This window comes from Gracilinanus agilis, chromosome 5, assembly GCF_016433145.1.
Source record: "Gracilinanus agilis isolate LMUSP501 chromosome 5, AgileGrace, whole genome shotgun sequence".
Classification (NCBI taxonomy): domain Eukaryota; kingdom Metazoa; phylum Chordata; class Mammalia; order Didelphimorphia; family Didelphidae; genus Gracilinanus; species Gracilinanus agilis.
Window position 1 is genome coordinate 275,515,978 of NC_058134.1, and position 21,872 is coordinate 275,537,849.

The 21,872-nt window shown below is 35.6% G+C and overlaps 1 protein-coding gene across 3 annotated transcripts in view; it reads right to left on the minus strand.

Annotated features, from left to right (window-relative positions):
* The window catches only part of USP15 (ubiquitin specific peptidase 15), a 152,189-nt gene that overhangs the window by 18,583 nt on the left and 111,734 nt on the right, over positions 1-21,872 (minus strand). The window lies entirely within an intron of this gene.

Consider the following 21,872-nt stretch of genomic DNA (forward strand, 5'->3'; position numbering starts at 1 on the left):
CCAGGCAATAGGGGTTAAGTGACTTGCCTGGGATCATCACATAGCTAGGAAGTGTCTGAGGTCACATTTGAACCTAGATCTTCCTGTCTCTCAATCCACTGAACTACCCAGCTGCTGAATCAATGTGATTTCTTAAAAAAATTTGATCTCAAATTTCAGTGATCATTTTTAATAGCTGATAATAACATATCATTTAGTATCTACCTGGATAAGGTGTTAAGTTTTCTCTAATTATACCTCTTTGGGTTTTGCTTAATGCCACTCAGAGTATGCTACAATGGACAAATAGAGTTGTATATTCACAAAAGGTGCATATGACTTTTCCTTGTAGGAAAATTTGTTTTTGCGGTTAGTTAGCAGGAAAAAAAAATTAAAAACCAGTTGCCAATACCTATTTTTTGAGATAAATGACTCATTTTATTGTGAAATATTACATATTAAAATTCTGATTATTTTTCACTTGGGTTACTGTGAAAAAGCAACCTCAATGGTAAACATTCAGATAATTTGGTACCATAGTATAGCACTAAGATATCAACAGAAAAATGTTAGAAATTGACTAATAGAAAAACAACTATGGTGCTCTTTTGGCTGGGACTAGACAAAAATCATCTAAGTAATTATAATATCTATTTAGGGTATTTACCAGTGAAGTTAACAGAGAGCTTAACTCCAGCCATGCCAAAGTGAGAACTTCATATACTAACTAGGATTTACTATTGGACAACTTGCTCACTGTGAAGCTGACTTTAATAGTTTGGAGATGGGTCTTGGGAACTATTCAAGCAGCAAAGTATAAGGAGGGAGACCTAGAATGGAGGAGAAATTTGCTGCTGAGAGAGATAACAGCCTCCTTTGTTGTTCCTACCCTCTTATAACCTTTACCTTTTCTCCAGTTTACCCTTTTCTCATTAACACAATGAGCAATGGCGGTAGGATCAAGGAAGACAGAATAAGATCTAATTGTGACAATCTGGTAATATTCTCTCTTAAAAACAACAACAACAACAAATATGGCAGGAAGCTCTTGGGTAGCAAATAAATATTTAAGTAAAAAATGAAGTTGCTTTATCAGTATTTATCAAAGTTTACTGGGTAAAAAATACTTAAGGAGTTACAGAGGGAGTAGAAAGCAAAGTCCCTTTATTAAAAGAATAAAAAAATTAACAGATATTAGGGAGATAAGGAAGCACAAACATAAAAAAGCAGCACTTAAATGTTCTTATCACTATGTGAGCACAAGTAAATCATATCTTTGAAATTCTATTTCTTCATCTTTAAAATGGGGTTTAATAGCATCTGTAATAACTATCTTGAAGGGCTGTGAGGCTGAAATGAGATAATGTAAAGTGATGTGCAAAATTTTAAAGCCCAGGTAAATGGTGGCTATTATTGCTGTTGACCAAATTAAAAAACAAAACAAAACAAAACAAGTTTCCAAACCCATGACCAAACCCAGCTGGACTTAGATAAATACACACGTCTACATATTCAGAACAGGGGGAAGAGAAGAAATTGGGTAGAGTGATTATGCTCTCCCTCTCCCCAACCCCCCTTTTCTGACTTGTCAAGGTATTCCTTCTTAATCTCTTTTATTTCATTTCTCCTAACCGTGGTTGCTCCACAAGGTTTTCTATTCTAGTTTTTCACTTGGCAACCTCATTGGTTTCCAAGGATTTCATTATCCCCATGCAGATAACTTCCAGCTCTATATACCTAACCCTACCTAGTCTCTCTCCTGAGCATTAGTCAAGTATTTGCAGCTACCAGAGGAATCAAAAACTGGATGTTTCAATTCAAAACAGCTAAGCAGAATCCATTATTGAGCCCTCTCATAGTCTAATACTTCCCTCTTCCAAACTTTCCCGTTTTGGTTAAGGATGTCATTATCCTCCAGTCATCCAGGTTCACAACCTTAGATTACTATCATAGATTTTTCATTCTCCCTTATTCTGCATATCTAATCAATTACCGAATTACAATCTGTACCCTTAGTTCAGGCCCTCAGTATCTTTTGCCTGCCAAAATCATCCACTGCATCCTGAGCCATCACCAATCTTTCTTGACTTTTGTCTTGCTACTAGATTTCGATGACTCTGGAAGAGAGATTGAGGCCATCGACTTTGTGCAACTCTGCCTCACTTAAATCTAATTATACACCACACTAGATATTACCCTGTGATGTCACTAGTTCTCTTCAAAAATCAAGGATGAAATTCATTTGCCAGCATCATTGAAGTAGTCTCATAATTAGTATCTCTACCCCAACAATCCTTTTCAAACTCATCCATTTTTGCCTGTGCTGTATTTGACAATCCAGGCAAACTGGGTTTTGGTTATTCCTCAGAGATGATGCTTCATCCTCCTATCTTCCTAGCTTTACACTGTCAGTCATTACTTTCTCCTTCTCAGTTCTACCAGGTTCCCTTTAAATCTCTCAATTCTGAACTGAAGTCTTTCTTGGTTCTTCTAGCTGCTATTGATCTGCTACCACTTTTATTTAATTGGCATCACTTCTTTATGTATGTGTGGTATCCTCAATAGACTAGAAGCTCCTTGAGGACAGAGCTTCAGTCAGGCACCTAGCTAATACTTAAAAAATGCTTGTTTATCAATCATTGGTCCTGAAGTGACCAGAGTGAACACCTGTATTTCATATGAAGGGAAATATGGAATAGCTTCAAGGTGATTTGAGTCTTTGTCGACAAGAAGATTTGTTTACAGGGAATAAATAACTGTTGAAACGGCAAAGAAGCGCAAAAGGTGAGAGCAACAGACAAAGGATCTCAATGAATGAGTAGGTAGCATGTCCTAGGAGGGTAAGAATGGCTTGTGGATAATTTAAAGACAAGAATGGCAAGTGCTAGAAGGGTGCTTGAGCAGGTATATGTGGCTGGAACACAGAACATGTGCCAGGACATGGAAGAAAATGGGAAAAAAGTTTTAAAATTTAATGCAAAAGCAATGTGGAGTCACTGTTAGGTTATGAAAAAGGAGGGGAAGGGAGTAACGTGGTTGAAATTACACCTAAGGAAGATAACATGTTCTTATGAGTTGGCTAGATTTGGAGGAAAGATGCTGAAGCCTGGTGAAGTAGATAAGAAATAGATTTGTGGGAATAAAAAGGGAGAGGATCTCAGTTCAAATGCCGCCCTCTGCAAGGAGACCTTTTCTGATCTCCTCTCCTCTGAGGCTGCCTGTGTATATTGTATATATACATGATACACACAGTTGTTTACATTTTTGTCTCACTCATTAGAATATGACTTCCTAAAGGGCAAAGTCTGTGTTTCTGTTTTCAATTGTATCCCTGCAGTGCCTATCACATAAAAGCTACTAAATTATTCTCAATGACTGACTGGGAAGTTATGATAAGAAGACTGGTATGGCTTGAATTAATGGAGGTTGAATGACTGAATTAATGCTAATGGGCAAGGTGTTAAAGTTGACTGGGACACTAAACAGTAGTAATGCTATCAGGAATTGAGGAAAACTAAAAACCCACCAGAATTTAGGGATATGACAATGTACTCATTTTATACATGTCTAGCTTTGGAGTCACAGAAATGGAGCTATTGTGTAAGTGAGGGAAAAGATCCCATGAATTGTGTGGAGACTGTCCAATATTAATGATATTGAAAAAGATGAGCAACAGCAAATCAAGACAGAAAAAGAATGACAACAGAATTATCAAGAAGGTCCTTGAATTGAGTTTGAGAAAAATAAGTAAGGTAGAAATGCCATCAAAAGTATTGGAAAAGTCAAGAATAACTGAGGAATGGCTGCTGAATTTGAATAGCAGGTCCTTAGAAATAGTAGAAACCCCAACAACCTCTGACAGTAACTTTGGAAAAAATCTCACTATCCCTTTGTATTACAATCGACTCCTCAAGGTTGTTAAACAGAATAAAAAACAGGAAAGGAACATCTTAAAGCAGTGATTCCTTAGGCCTACTTTTTATTAAAGAAGTTACTGTAAAAAGCTAAAGTATTGTCTAACTCTAAAGTGGAGAGATTGCTACTAACCTAGATTATTTTAGGAAAGATGACTTGAATCTTATTTTATAAAGATTGTCCTTTAAATAGGTATATCCTATTAAGAATTATCTGCAGGGATTGAAATTCCACAATTTCCCTATATAGACTTTCCTCAAAGATGTATTTCTTCTTTCCATTCTTAAATTTAAGCTAATTTATTCCATTTTCTATCCCGATTCAAGACACTTATGTGACAAATTTTAAATTGGCCATTCATGCTATATAACTCATATTCTTTATTTTTAAAAATTCCTTTTAATTACTATAAACATTACAATATCTAAGATCAGAAGTGTTGAAAGTCCCAAGAGTATCTTTCCTGACCTTTGACTATGGTGAACAAAAACAATATAATGATAGTTCAGAGGAAGGAAGGGGATAAGTGATTTGTTTACTTGGTGTTATTTTTTTTGTTACTAATATATTCATTTTAATTTTAATTGCTTCTTTTTGACAAGGATCATTTAATGCTCTCTTTAGTCTTGATAAAATGGCTTACTACTACAGTTTTAATGTCTAAGAAATGACTAAGTTTCTCTTTTCCTAGATTACATAGGTTCTAATCTAATTCTTTTTCACAGTTGAATTTACTTCTTTCCAGCTACCTTTTCTAGGAATTTATTTATTAGTATATTCAGTTTATGCGGGATTACTCCCAGATCCTTTTCCTGATAGTTGCCCCTCACTTTTGATAAGGATTTCATGGTCACATTGAGAAGGCACATTCAGTTTATTTGCACTCTCAGTTGTTCTTGTACTTGCCACTCTTTTATGTTAAGGAGTTAGATTTTACAGTATGGTCTAGTATAAATACAGTGGTTCTGAAGTTGTACTTGGGTACAAATCCCAACTCTTCCATTTATCTGCTTAAGTGACCACCTTGGCTAGTCACAACCTATCTTAGTTTCTTCATCTGTAAAACTAGAAGTCTGGGAACTGGACTAGAGATAACTTAATCTGATGGTTTTTATTACCTCTCATCTCTTGATATGCCAGTTCTTTGAGGGCAAATGAGTGGTACTTGTCACTCAAAGATGAACATTCTCAGGTCTGATAATAATCAATTATCCTTAATACCCTTAATAATCCAATGACTGAACTCTAGTACAACATCAGGCAAACTCTTCCTCCCCTACCGACACCCACCCCACACTGATTTCTCATTCCCTACCCTGCAATCCTCTCACCTCAAAGTCTCAGCCCAGCCATTTCACTGTGCCCTCTGGAATACATGGTCCATGGGCAACATATTTCCTTTCATCTGAAACTGTTTCCTCTCCCACCCCTTCCATCCTGCCTGATGACACAGCTTCCCTGGATCTCCTTTTCGGTATCAACTGAACCTTCTTCATTCATTCTCCCTGGCTCACTCATTGAGGCCATGAAATTGGAATCTTCTTTGCTCCCCAATGTCACCTCCAGGTGGTTCTTCCTCCATTACTCAGTAATCTTGTTTCCTTTGAGTTCATGCTATTCTTGTCTCCTAATGAATCAAAATCCTGTTAGATTTTGCCTATAGATCCCTAGATCATTTCCTTACTCAATAAACTCCAAAGACTTCCCATTACCTTCAGGATACTTAATCATATTTTGGGCATTCAAAGCCCTTCAAAAGTTAGCCCCCTCCTCAGTTTCCAGTCTTCTTACACATTACCCTCTGCCACAGACTCTTTGACTCAGTGATCCTGGTTTCATGAACAAGATACTCCATTTCTTGGCATTTTCTCTGGCTCTCCCCTATTCCTGGAATGCTCTGTTCTGCCTGCTGTCCTGCCTTTAAATCCTAACGAAAATCTTGTGTCCTCCAGGAAGCCTTTCCCTACCTCGTAATTCCAGTGATTTTTTTTTCATTAATTACTTGATATTTATCCTGAATACAGCTGGCTTCATATGCATTTGTTTGCATGTTTCCTCCCACTTTAGATTGTAAGCTGCTGTAGGGCAGGCACTGTCTTTTGCCTTTTTTGTATTCCCAGGGCTTAGCACAGTGCCTGGCATATAAATGCCTACTGACTGCTGTTGAATTTATGATACTCTAAATACAATCTGAATGAATGTTGAGAAAATAAGGAATATGTATTCTAATTCTAATATGTAGTCCTAGGATCATATTGGCTTTTATTTTAGAAGAAAAATATTATTTCAAAGACCCAGCTAAAGATTGTTTGGCTCAGATCTCTTTCAGTTATCTAAAAATTACCCATATGTTCACAGAATTAGATTTAGAACTGGAAGGAACCTTAGGGATCATCTAGTCTAACTTTTTTATGGAGTCCTTTTTATTCTGAATTAAGCAAGCATCAAATGAAAGAAGCATTTCCCCATCATTGTATAACAGGAGAAAACTGTACTTAGAATTGTGAATTTCTGTTATTTAGGGCTTGCTTTTCTTCTTGAATATACTGTGAATTCAACATGTAACTTTCAAAGCTGTCTTGGTTGTCTGATTCCTTCTATTCACTTCTCTCTTTTACCTCTCCTTCCCTTCCCACCTGTCCACCAAACAAAAGAAACCAAATAAAAATCTTGTGACAAATATGCATAGTGAAGCAAAACAATGCAGAGAGATGAATTCATTTGCCCTACATTGTAAACGAAGATGTGGAATTTGAACTCGGATTCTCTGGGTCCAAATCCAAAACACATTAATAGCAAACTGCCTCTCAGTGCAGCTTTTATAGTTTAAAGAGTTTTTTTGTAGTCTCTCATTTTGCTTTGGTCATTATTCAATCATTGTAATTTTGTTGGCCAAATTTTCATTTATGGGGCAACTGAATTTAATTTGGTTTGCCAGGTTTATTCAGTCCTGTCCTACCCTCATTCCCAACTGTGGCATGGAGATGGTTGTAGGATCTTGAAGCCTGTGCCAGCATCGTAAATACACCAGAGGAAGGATACAAGTTTGAAAGACTGTAACCATGAACTCAATACAAACTGTAAAACTGCCATGTAAGGATGAAATGAGTGAGGATGGGAGGGGCTTGCTTGTAGGTGGGTTGTAAAGGGTACATTTTAGGCAACAGAAGCTCTTAAAGGCAGTCTACCATGGAAAATACAATTAGTAAGCGACAAAACAGTAGGGACTTATAGAATTTTGAGTTAGGTAGGAACTTGAAGACAATTTAATTCAGTACCCCATTTTATAGAAGAGGGAGGACATGAAGATTTAGAAAGGATAAAGGGTTTTTAGAATACTAAGTCCAAGGAAGACAGATAAATGTCATAGTTGGGATTTGAAATAAAAAATTTTTTACTTTTTAATTCAGTGCTCTTATCAGCAGACCATGTTTATCCCTTCAATTTATAGATGGCTCTATATTTTAAAGAATAATTAAAGAAAAATGAGCAGTTGTAAAACAGTAAAAGTAATTAAAGTGCTCTTTGGAAGTTCCAAAAGACAAGATAAAAATATCTTTTAAAAAGGAAGTTTGGAAAACGAATAGAAAATAGTGGACTTAAACAGTGACTGGATCATTTGGGAAATATGAGGCAGAACATTTATGTTATATAATACTGATGTTACTACGAGTTTGCAATATTTTAGTTTATGAAACCAAGATGGAATTTTATCAATATTCAAAATAGTCTCATAAAACCAAATTGCACACAAGTTTTAATCCTATTTTGCAAATAGTTTTCAAGTAAAAACTGGGATTAACAACTTTAAAAAACTTATTCATATTTCTTGTCACCTTAATTTCTGAATAGATTCCTCTCCCCAAAAAATCATCTTTTGCAACAAAAAAATTCAAAATAGGAAAAGGGTTCACCAAAATGAACCAACCCCATCTGATAGTATATATGTAATGTTATATACTCAAAGCCCCTCTACTTCTGCAAAGTAGCAGAGGAAATATGTTCTGCCTGACTTTCTTTCTCTTTAAAAAACAACAACAACAACAACAAAACCCCCCAAAACCCTTTACCTTCTGACTTGGAATCAATATTTCAAGGCAAAAAAGTGACACAGGGTCACACAACTAGGAAGTGTCTGAGGCCACATTTGAACCTAGGACCTCCTGCCTCTAGGCCTGGCTTTCAATCCCCTGAGCTGTCCCCCGATGCCTGACTTTCAATGGATCCATTGCCTACTTTTCATATTTTACATATAAAGGCATATATCTTGCAAAAACTGCCTCAAATACTTATGAAACAAAAACGTTTTGCTGCTAATAAAGTGATTTCCTTAGCTTTCAGAAGGAAATTGGTTGTTTTTCACCAAGAAACTAGAAGCAATATTTAATATTTCAGACACAACTTGTTCATAAATACCAATCCCCAATTATTAAGATCAGGTTTTGATGACCCTAAGAGGCTGTTTGGAATCAAGGAGACTTAGGTTCTAGTCCTGCCTCTGATATATCCTGGCTGAGGACAAGTTGCAGAACAGGACAATTGAATTCCAAATCAGGAGCTTATTTCCCAAATGGGTGAAATTACAGGTCAGGATTAAAACAAAACAAAAAACAAGCCAGAGGATGTATAATTTGTTGAAAATTTACATATCTAAAAAAACTAATGTGAGACATACCTTATTATACTTATGAACAAGTCTACAAAACCCAACTGCTTTGGTATAGAAACTGGACAGAGCAAGTTCAATTGTGCCATTAACAGACATATATAGTAGAAGTTTATAAAATAAGTCTAAATAAGATTCCCCCCCCCTCTTTTGTCCTAAAAATATCATTTCAGAAGAGTATTTTTGCAGCAATGGGGGTCAAGTGATTTGCCCAGAGTCACACATCTGGGAAGTGTCTGAGGCCAGATTTGAACCTAGGACCTCCCATCTCTAGGCCTGGCTCTCAATCCACTGAGCTACCCAGCTGACCCCAAGTATTACTTCTTCAAAACAATGTAAACAGTCATTAGAACATTCAAGCTTTCCCTCTCAACTATGTTGCACTGACGGAAAGACAATTCATAATAGAGGTTAAAAAACTGCCAAGCCACAGTATTTAAAGCCAATATAAAACCAATATTTTCAAGTGACATTTAATGGCTTGCTTTTAGTTCAATATTTGATATTTAAAAAATCTGTATTAGAAAAGAATGAAGACAGGCTAATTAGAACATAATTTGTACTTATATTCTTCAGTTTAAAAAAAATCACCTTTGTTACAGAAAAATCTTAGAAAAAACAAGTCTTTTCTCTTGTAAATGACAATTTCTACTTACTGGGTTGTTTCACATTATGTCCTACTCGAATTAAGTAATAACAAAACAATGAGCTCGAAACACAAATAACCAAACGGAAGTTTGAGGAAACTTCTCCCAAAGTTTTGGTTATAGGAAGGTTATATGGACAATTTTCTTGCTCAACTAGAATTCTTATTCATAGTAGTTTCCAAATCTCCACATGAAGAAAGATAATCTTTGGTCTTCAATTATAACAGACAAAGTACATTTCTTTATACTAAACATGCATATATCATTTAGTTAATTTTAAAATACTTCATTGAGTAAAATTGAACATAAACAGTGAGTTGAAATAAAGAGAGGAGTGAAAAATCTAAGAACTTGGAGGTTGATATTCTGATCTTGGCTCTCTGACTTTTAGCTATGTGAATCTAAGAAGTAATTTAGCTCCTCTTAGCTCCACACACACGAAATGGAAATAACTTGTAATATTAACTAGATAGTTATGAGAGTCAATTGTTAATGTAAATGAAAAACTTTGAAAACTAAAAGGCATTATTTTCAACAAGCAGTATTACTGGTTAGCTGGTGGAATTTAAATGTGTTTTGTGGTAGCTTGGAATTTATACAATTTTTTGGAGCTATTCCTTAATATTGCTAGTATTTTTATTTTATCTACCCTAAAAGAAGGTTCAGGCTGAACATCTTTACATATGCTCAGTTTTCTGTATACATATCACTGGATCCTCAAACTACCACTAATCTAAAATACGGCTATAAAATAACGTAAGTGAAATTTGATTTAAAAAATATTTCCAAGAGATTGAAATCTCCTCGTTCTGGAACATTCAGGGGAAGATAATTAATCTGTAGGCAGGAACTGATAGGCATTGGTAATTTGAAGAGATTTGGGTTGGATATCTAGATTTGGGAGTCTTCTGCATAGAGACAGTACTTGAATTCAGAGGAGCTGATGAGTTCTGTCCCCTTCAGAATAGCTTCCTTGGGGGACTGTGTATTTATTCTAATGATTTTGCTGCGATTCAAAGCATCTGTGGGATGTTTTCCTGTGTTTAGTGTTCAACATTCTTTTGAATATCGTCAGTGGTGGCAAATCTTAATGACAAAATTGTCACTTAATGCCAAATCTGTTGAGTAAGTTAGATATTACCATTTTTGGTTAAAACAACAATGATTAAAAACAAGGACAAAGGTATAACGGGTAAAGTCTGTATACTGATTTTGTTTAGTGGCTGATAAACTAGTTATTTAGCTAGTTAAATAATTTTAAAATGTTTTGTCCAAAATTAAAAATGATTCAGAAAGAATAGACATTTTGTTGCAGAAGTTCTGGTATATTTGGTTAAAAATAATAACAAAAATCTCAACAAAACAACACATGCCATGTCTTTAGGGTGTGTTCTAAAATAAAAAACCTTTAGTAGTTGGAACCAAGCAAAGATACTGTGACAGCCTCAACATAGTGAAATATTGTCTTCTAACTATTACAAATGAGAAATAAAAGGTTATAAGGTATGAGTTAGTTTGTGATCCTAAGAGAACTTTGGATGAACTGTCTTTTCAAAAGGTGCCTTTCTACTTGAGTTCTCTTCTGTTAACTCATATTTTTCAGATTAGTAGTTGATAGAAAGAGTTTTTCCCAAAGAGCCAGAAGTTTAGCAAGAGGAAGAAGGGTAGCAGTAGGAAAGCTAAATCCAAGGTAATGTGATTCACAATAAAAGGGTGGAAATGGATGGTAACCAAAGACAACTATGTTCATTCTGTAATTTTGTCTGTTGGCCCATGACAATTAAGTTAGATAACACTGACAATGAAGACTTGTATAAATGAAAAGTAACAATGAAACCGAGTAAAACTAAGTAGGTTCTGTGTTAAGGGATGGAATAACGAAAATTAATCTGAATTTAATGCAGAAGGAAGGTTCTTCCTTGAAGTCTGTGACTTTTTGTTTTTGTCTTTGTATTCCAAGAACCTAGTACAGTGTATGGCACATAGCAGATGCTTAATAAATGCTAATTGTTATTTAGGAGAAAGGATATTTAACTCAGACTGAGAAAGATATTAATAATTTTGTGGAGCATGGACTGGTTTTTTTTTTTTTTGGGTAAGAAACCAGAAGAAAATTACAATAATTGACATAAGAGACTTGGAAGAGATTTAAGGAATCAGAAAAATAAATTCTGAAAAGAATTTCAATTTGTTCTCCTAACATATTAAAGACTGAACAAAAGACTTTAGGGAACAGTTCTGAGAAACAGAATAGAATTAGAAAGCTTGGGTCCTTCATCTGGCTCCACCAAATGACTCTGTGCAATCACACTGTTTTAAAGCAATCATTTAACTTCACTGTCTCAATTTCATCATCTGTAAAATGGCAAAATTAGCACCTGCCCTATGTACCTCGCATAGTATATATATATATATATATATATATATATATGCGCAGTGTGAAAAGCCTTGGGGAGCTAGGCATAGTGGAACATGCTTGTAATCCCTGATCAATGGGAAGACTCAGGTTGGGGGATTCTTTGAGCTCAAATGAACCTCAGCAGGGCAAAACCTAATGCTTAGAGTCCCCACTAAGCCTAGAACTAGCATGCTGGGCCCCAGGAATAGGATGGGGGGATGTGAGGGGTCACCAGTTTGCCTTAAGGGGATGTGAACTGGCCAGAAGCAGAGCATATCAAAAGTTCTAGGCCAAATAGCAGTAAAATTGGGTGCAGGAGTTCTGCAGACTGTACTTCCAGTCTGAGTGAAATAGGAAGACCTGACCGCCCCCCTCCCCAACAACATTTTATATTAAATACTACATAACACCTCTCCCCCGCCCCCAGCTTTATATATTTCAAATATCAAGATGCATATTTAGGACTGCTCCTTTTATGCACGTATTTTTATAATCTCTAATATAACTGTCATGATACTTGAGAATCACAAATACTTTAACATAGTTTTTCCGCGGAAGGAAAATAAGTTCTAAGCAACTGAACTAAGGAGTTGTGAGAAAAGTAACTGGAAAAAAGAAAAATTTGTTTTTTAAGAATATGATATGAATATTCCTTGGTACCATCAACCTGGAAAAAAACCCATGTATTTCAATTTCCAATTGAGAGATTTTCTAAGGAAATAAGCCTTAACAATGAATGACTCTTCTGTTAAGCAGTTGAACATAAGAAGAGGCAAAGCATTTTAAAGAGACTAAATATATACAATTGAGCCATTGGTTAAAGGTTAATTCCTCTTTGGGAAATTTTCTACATCGAATTTCCTACCTTGATCTAATATCTGAATACTGTAATATAAAGGAGATGTAAATTTTTATTATATAATATGAAGAGTGTAAAACATTGTGAATGAGGTTTTCCCTTAAATATACATACACACACAAATAGTATTTTTATGTAAACTGCATTTCTGATTTGCAAGACTAGATTTACAATGCTCTGGTCTCTGATTTACAATTCTCCCACAAACATCTATACCCATTTTAATTTATGGATTCAATAAAGTTCTACTATATAAGCAAAACTCAAATCTTTAACCCCATCATATTTCAGGAAGAGTAATTAATAGCCATCCCAATAATTTGTAATGAATCTGGAATTTCCCCAGTACCTGGAAAATAGTCAAAGTAATCCCCTTCAAAAAGAGAAAGTTGTCTTTTGTAATGCTGAATATGAACCACTCCCTCTCTGTTCAGGTGCTCCAGAAGCCCAATTCTCAAGTGATCATGTATGCTCACTATTTTAGTAAACCGGTAACTAGAACAGGAAAGAAAACAAACTTAATTTTTGATTACCTAAAGCTTTTGAATGAGTTGCGTAACTGAAACTGATCAAAATGAAATACTCTCATCTCACAATCCTTGGGGGAGGGAGGGGGGAGAAGTCATCTGACTGGCAGATAATCAAAATGGAAACCTGATCTAAAATAAAGGTAATCACTCTGTTTTGCTTTGATCAAATGAAACCCAACAGTTCTATAATTAAAAGCAAAATCTTTCTTTCCTAGCTTGAAGGGGGATGGAGGGAAGAAGAAACATTGTGAGATTTGACTTCTCAGTATCATTTCCATCTTTCAATGTGTCATGGCGACAAGAGTTCAAAAGTTGGCATTCTGTAACTCCAAGGTACTGCATTAGTTTCATAATGAAATAGGGGAGGGAATAAAACGAAATTGTAAAGTAAAAATTTAAAATAAAGAATTATGAGCCTAACCCTTATGTCTTTGCTTCATAAGAAGACCTGTGACATGAATTTTTTCTTTTCTCTAAAATTATATTTTTTTTAGAAAAGGAAAATCTGATTAAAATTCAAAGAATTCCTCAAATTTTGGAGTGCAAAGCCATTTGTAGCACCACTTTTGTCTTATACCTCTCCCCTTCCCATCAAAAGAAAAGTAAAATATAAGTGGATACTAATCCTCTTTCATTTTACTTTTACTATGATTTTCTACAACTTACCAGGTGTTAAGAAGGCTGAAAGTACTGTACTTAAGGTAATGAACTATGTAATCAGTAAAGTTTTAAATATATGACTGATAATCAGCCAAAAAGATTTTGCTATTCTCACATTCTAATTTATCAGTATAGCCATGAACTTAAAAAAAAAAAAGTCATTTAAAAAGATAATTTTAAAACCCGAAATCATAATGATAGTACATTTATCTAATTTTGTTCTCTGATATATTTCACCATTTATGGCTTTGCTAATAACGAAAGTAGTTGTGGGGGAGGTTTTCACATCAGTAAAACTTTTCAGTGTGATTAAAAAAAAAAATCTCATCTTAAAGGATGGACTGGGTTGGGAGAATCTCAAGTTCACCATGAAGATCACTGCCAGTTTTTAACACTAAATCAAAGAAGGATGATTTTATATAAAGATCATTGAATTGAGACCCAAGTTCTGAAATGACAAATATAATGATGGAGTCACTTGGGATGCAATATAATGACCGGTTAGTCTAAAATGTCAAAATGATTTTAATTAATAGTAAAAGATCAGCCTGAAGGCTGCAATTAGGTTGTAATTCAAATAAATTCTAACACTAACTATGGGATCCTGACATAGCAACTGCTTTTGAAGATTAATTTTTTCAGTAACATATAGTCAATTGCAAATAAATAGTTTTCTGAAATACAAATGCAAACCTATACTTGTATTAAGGCACTAAAAAGGTCCAGTTCTACTTCTAAGTTAGTATGGTGTCCCAATGGTTTTTCGATTTTAAATCATCTATCTATCTATCTATCTATCTATCTATCTATCTATCTATCTATCTATCTATCTATCTATCTATCTATCTATCTATCGTTTTATGTTAAATCCCATCCTTTTCCCTCATTCCTCATAACCCTAGACTCCTTCTCTGAAGTCTCTGATATACTGCTGATCAGCCCTTTTACTATATTCTATTTTCCCTATTTCTGTGGCCCTGCACACTCCTCATGCTATTGCTACCTGTAGGAATGCCTCTTAGTGTCTCCTCTCTCCTTATAGAGTATTACATATAACTTTGGGCTTTGAGATCTCTTTTGTCTTTTTTCTACATGTCCTCTAATTGGAAATCCTTTCAGCACCTTGGGTTCGAGTCTCATTTTCATAGTGATTTCTAAATCTAGATATCCAGCCCTGCCTATCAGTTTGTGCCTACTGATTATTTTTTCCTGAATGTTCCAATGTGAGGGGATTGTATGCTTGACATACCTTAAAGGAATCATTATCTTCCCCTAAGAACCTGCTGTCCATCAAACCACTATTTCTACTGAGGGAACTACTACTTCCCCATTCACTCAGGTTCAAAATTTTTGAGCAATCCATGATTCTCATTGTCTTATATCCAATTGGATACCAAATCTTACTGAGTTTAAATCTCTCACAATCACCCTCATTCAGGTTCCTTTATTGTTTTTGCCCTCTAGACAAACTGGCCTACTTCTCCATTTTTCTCAATTATACACATTCTTGCCTTTCTTCAAGGTTCAACTCTAATGACATCTTCACCTTTGTGAATTTTTTCCAACTTTACCCTTGTATTAATATTTTTTCTCTAACTTTTCTTGTACTGTGCTTAACTTGTGTACATCCCGCTAACCCCAAAAGAATAGTATGCTTCTTAAGGGTAGGAAATGTTCCATTTTGTCTTTATATCCCTTGTATTAGCACAGGACCATGCACAGAGGATGCACTTACTAAATTTAATTTGATTTTAAAAAATTGACAATAGCTTTATTCTCACAGAAACTGGCATAAGAATACTATATGAAAAAAGATAGTCAAAGCATTTAACAATCTTGAAGAGTTCCCAAATGCTCCTTTATTCTAATGATAAGAATTGTGATAGTTTACTTTTAAGATTTTAAGATTATTGGTAGTTTACTTTTAAGTTGTGCAGGCATGAGGCATCATGGGAAACTAAACTAAGAAGATTTACAAACAATTCTTATGGGCATTACCTGGGTATCAATGTGAAAACATCTCATGAAGTTTACATATTTGTAAAATTCCTCTCCACCCACCTATTCCTCTCCACCCACCAATAGCAGCTGATAATTTTCTGAAAGAAAAAGTACTGAATTTCAATGGAAACCTAGCATTAGCTAATGTTGCAAGACCTCCATTAACTTCATAACTTTCTTTAAATATAATCACTTAATCTTATCTGAGTATATTATCTATCTTGTTTCATAATACCACCATGAAAATGAGATAAATCCTTATGTTACGTTACTTAGTTCACGCACTGTGTTCAAGTCAAATTGGACAACAAGTTGTTCCCTGAACTTGACACCTTTCTCCTGCATTTATGAATTTTCATAGGCATGCAGGATTACAGAAATATTTTGTTGTATGCCTGTTGCAAACAAACTGAGAAATGATATAGAAGTTTATTATATGGAGCAAGAAGGTATATTTAAAAAATTATTTCTACTCACAGAGAATAAGGTGAATTAGCCTGGAACTCACTGATTTTTATAATTTAAAAACAATAGTCAAAAAATCACTTTTGGCAAAAACTGGATTAACTAGTTAACATCTCATTTTACCTGTAACTCATCTTTGAGGTACTGTCAAATCTCATATCAGCATCCCATTCTGCCCCTTAGACATGTCACAAAGTCAATACCTAGCCAATTAATCTCCTATTTCCATATAAATTTGTAAATATAATGAATATTCATAACAATCAGGTTTCAACCTTCCCTTCTAGTCTTATTTTGTATTACTCTATTCATGTCACCTGAGTTGGACAACTAAGTGTTCCCAGAACTTGATATCCTATCTCTGGATTTTGTGAATTTTCACAGATACTTCTGCAGACCTGGAATGCAATCTCTCCTTATCTCTGCCTTTCAGATGGTTTCTTCCAGGCTCATATCAGGAGGCATCTATTCTTGATTCTTCTTAGATGAATGCTCATTACTCCTTTAGAAATAATCTCGGTCCACTTTGCTTGGATTTCTCCTTCTTCCTGTGACATTTTAAAAACCTTTATCTCCCTAGAACTCAGCAAAGTACTTTGCACAAAGCAGGAGCTTAAAAAATGTTGACAGGTTGAAAGGAATATCCAGGATGATCATACTGAGGAATTGCAGGAACTTTAGTGATCAAGTGACGATGAATAATTTTCATCTTTAACATTTTAGTTAATCAAGATATTAATACAATGCAATAATTATCTGGATATTGATGCCTAACATTCACTTAAAAAGTAGTTATGTGAACATATAAGAAAACAATGTGAATTTTTTTTAAGGCAAGAAACCACATATACATCTTTTCTGTTCAAAGATGACAATTTAGTATCTGGTGCTTAGTGTCACATATAACAGAATTTCTTCTCTTGTAACTAGGACATTTAAGACTTACTTTAAACATTTTCATATAAGAACTTCTAACAACATTCATTTACAATTATATTCATCATATTATGAATTCTAAACAGTGTGTGTTTGGGGGTTATTATAAAACAGCAGCTTCCTGATGCTATTATCTGTATCTGGTATCCAAGTTCAGAGAAAGGCTCTTTTTTCTCTTCAAAATATTACTGTTCTTTATGTTACCTTTTCTGTTTTAAGTCCAACATAAAATTGGATTGTTTGGAGGAATTAAAAAAAAACAATCCCAAATGTTCCAACAAAGCAAAGAAAGAATTTAAAATTATTCTTTTGGTGATACTATATGGCTGGAAAACATGGAACACTCACTATGGTCTCTGTAGAAATTAAAGTGAATTATCTGGTGAGAATAAATAGGATCGTGGTAGGCATAAGCTGCAATATACAACATAAGTAATTACAAAGTGAAAGATGTGTTCAAGAAATGTATTAGTGAAAAGTTAGTTAAATAGAATAATTGATGGACATTTGATGCACTGCTACTAGTACTCTTCTATGTTAAAACAAAACAAAACAAAAAAAACTTGATAGGGCTCCCACCAAGCTTGGTATCCTCCATGGAGTAAATTGAAAGAATATACGGAGAAGAGTGATACAGGATGAACAGGCATGAATGGGCTACAATTTGAATTGCTGTAGAGAATACACACAATGATTAGATCACAGAACCATTAGTGTTTAAAACAAAAACCACCATCAAATAAACTAACAATATGGAGGAACAACATGGCATAGAGCTGGTAAGAGACAGAGTTAAGATAGAAGAATAACAAGAAGGAGTCAATGAACTCTCTCCCCTCCAAAAACTGCTCTAGATCGAACCTTGATAAAGAAATCCAAGAATTCATTTTTCCAGGCCAAGTTAGGATTGGGAGATAGAAAGGAAAAACTGCAAATGGTGAGGATCAGAGCCAGACCAGGAGCACAGTACCTGGAACCAGAAGAAAGACCATGAACCAGGGCAAAAGGTAGTCTCAAATCCATCCCAGGGAACCATTACAGTAAGAGGAGACAACTGGCAGTTTTGTTACACATTACTCAGTTCCAGGTTACAGATCCAAGACAGACTGAGGAGACTGGTATTGGGGTGACATTCTAGGGCAGGGGATGGGCCCCTGGGGAATGTATGGAGAAGGAGCAAGTTCAGAAGAAAGCAGCTCTGGTGTGGTTCAGATGCCAAGAGAAGAGAGCAATCTCAGTTCTTGCTTTCTTGGCTCAAAATGAAGCCTGCAGAGGAATATCTAGGGCAGGAATCCTAGACCTAAGAGAAGCCTGCAGTTCTGTTACTCTGATCCAGCAAAGCTTCCCAGGTGACTAATAGAGTGAGTGGCTGAATCCAACAGCAGGACACTGTCACTCAGACCCAAACCCCAAGTGTCCAACCCAAGTTATCCCTGAGAACCTAGAATAGTGAACTCAAACCCCAAAGAAAGAAGCAGTCAGACCAGCTCACAACTTTCCTCCAGAAAGTTTGTGGAGCCCTGCCTCAACATGAAGCTCGAAGTCAAGAATGAGATAGAAAAATGGAAGGAAAAATAAACAAAAAATCCAAACACCTCACTCCTCCGCTTATAAAGCTATATTGGCATTTCCTCTGGAAATTTTATTCCTGATGATTTAGAAGGGTCACTGACCACCAGATGGAAAAAGATGGGCCATAATTCCTGATAACATTAAAAAAACTTAGCCTACAAGCCCTGGATCAGTTCAAAGTAGCCTGAGGAGCTACAGGCACAGGATAATTCTCTAAGATGTGATTCCTGTGCATGGTTCAAAGGGCAGCAGGGGACATGGGGGATGGGGAATGCTGTGCTCACACTAGCTGGATTTGCTCTCTAGTAGGATGGATCTAGAGTGAGTTGAGCAGTTTGAAGTAGGGAGCAGAAAGACAGACACAGTAGCTAGCATCCAGAGCGGGGAGTCACTTCAAGCAAGAACTCTTGACAGCAGAAAAAGAGAGCCAACTCTGGATTCTGGGGAGACAGTGCCAGGAGTCAAGAGTGGCACCGCTGTGGAGAGAGGGAGCCTGGTGGGAAACCAGCGGAGGCTCAATGCTCTGGCAGCAGCAGTGTGAGACCATGGGGGGAGCAGCCCACAGGTGCTAGAAGTCTTAGTAGTTGCCCGGGCAACAGATATTCTCATTTATGTTCCTTCCTGTGTATCCTAAGCTTATGTCCACTCTTTCCGCACAAACCCTAGGCTGATGGGGAGAATGTTGACAGTGAGATACTTCTGGCTTAATCCGTGGCTCTGAGGGGCTTCTGATCTCTGTCTAATGAATGTGGACCTACAAACCTCTGACTGTTGAGACAGATTACATAGAGATTTGAAAGCCATCTGTGTTGAAAATTGAAACCATGTGAACTGTTGTTATCACGAAGAGAAAATACAGAGAAAAGGGGGCTCACAGAAGAAGACGGTGTACCTATTTGAAAGGGGCCAGCTACAGATGATGACCTAGCAAATGTCACACGAGACACAAGAGTGCAATGCTGAAAAAACTTGAGGAAAGAATATTTAGGAAGAGAAGGTGTCAAATGCTGCAGAGGTCAAAGAAAAGGAGGAATAGGAAAAAAGATACTTTATAGGTCTTAGGTAATCAATCAAAAAACATTATTGTTAGACTCTTACTATATACATTGCAGTGCTATGTATGGCTCAGAAGATATAAATAAAACAGTCAGGCATGCCCTGCCCTCAAGAACTTTACATTCTGACAAACTTGGAAAGAGCAGTTTTGGTGGTATTCTTGAGTCATATCCCACATTAAAAAGAGTTCACAAGAACATGAAAGTATGAAGAAGAGGCAGCAATGAATGCTGACACCTTTTTCTAGGAGCATGGTAGGGGAAAGGAAAAGTAATTTAGGATATTACCTTGAAGGGACAGTATGACAATAAAACTTGCTTTCTGATCATATGAAATTTTAAGTTTTTAAAAAAATGCCAGTTTTCACACTCAAATCATCAATCATTGATAATGTGTGGTAGCTTATTTATGTGCACCATATATCTCTGCATGGCGCAGAGAGCCAGCTGCAGAACTTTGATTTTCTTTCTAATTAACCTATGATCCAATGAAATTATTATAGAGATGGGCATGCATGTTAATAAACATGGATTCATTGAAAGTGCTATGCAGTTTCCTCAATTTTCCATAGTTTTCTCTTCTTATAGGTCATTCTTGCTCCAGCTTATTGTCATTTGTACCACTTCCTCCAGGATACAAGTACTGACAGACCCAATATAGACAGTTCAAATGGGCTGCCCATCTATAATCTGGGGAATATGAAAAATTCTTTCCCTAGCCTTTTGAAAATGTTTTATTGATGATTTTTTTCATATTATCATTCCCCAATTGCCTTGTACTCTCATAGACTCTTCTTTTATAATAAGAACAGTCAAATCAAGACACTCACTATGTGTCTGAAAATTTACCCCTATTTGGTACCTATAGTTCGATAAATCTCTTTGACTAGAAGCAGAAACATATTCATCATTCATCATCAATTAATTTTTTGGAAATGAATTATCGTTGCATTATGGAAAATATTTTAACAATAAGATTTTAAGAATATTTTGTTATTAAGAATAACTCTTGTATTCCTCCCCATATGAAAATACCTTTTCTCTGAATATCATACATAGCACTGAAAAACACTGTTGAACAGCCTCCTGTAGTTCCTTGTTGTATGTCTTATTTAAATTTGATAATTAAAGCACCATAAAATGAAGTTATTACTATGGCTCATGTCTCCAGGAATCTTGCACCATCTTAAGTAATGGATGTATGATACCTCACTGATGGTAACCTTTAAAATTGCAATTTCGTCTATGGATTCAAATATATTTTGTGATAAGTGTAGTTTCTTGTATTCTCTATACTTGTCAATTAACTGTATGACTATGAAAATGTGGTTTTTTTGAAGAAAATTAGGTGAAACCCGCCCTATTGTTTTTTTTAAACCCTTGTACTTCGGTGTATTGTCTCATAGGTGGAAGATTGGTAAGGGTGGGCAATGGGGGTCAAGTGACTTGCCCAGGGTCACACAGCTGGGAAGTGGCTGAGGTCGGGTTTGAACCTAGGACCTCCTGTCTTTAGGCCTGACTCTCACTCCACTGAGCTACCCAGCTGCCCCCGTGTCCTATTTCTTTTCTCTTTTTTTAAAATCAAGCACTGTATAGATCATTTTCATAAAGCGTAAGAGAAAACACACATATAAGTTGATTATGTCTTCTTAGTCAGCTTTTTTGGGAGAATAATGCCAAGATATTCCATTTTTTGATAGTTCATCTTCTTTGAGATGTCTTGATATCTTATTGTTTGTTGAATACTTCAAAACCATGGTTTCCTCTAGGATAGGTTCCTTGTGTATCAGGTCAGATTCTACTACTTTTCTGAACCTTAAAGTACCATTTTTGCTTCCTCATATATCATATCAGACACTAAAGTGTTGGACTACAAATGTCAAATCTCCCGTCACTTGATGAATATTATTTTGATTGTAATGCACATTTAAAGAGTGCTTCTGACTTAGATGAAGATGTGAAAGGTCATAGAGGGGCATAAGTCTCCATTATTTATTCCAATTTAAAATATCTTAATCAAGTAATGACTTCTCTCTACCCAATGAAAAAAGAACCTGGTGATTCCAACAGATAAGGATTCTTGGAAAAGTTTGAGATTTACTTAGAGAATTTAAGTTTCCATGGAAACCATGACAAAACAAAAAATCTGGATATTATATTTTAAGAAAACAAAAGAAAAATTCAACCAG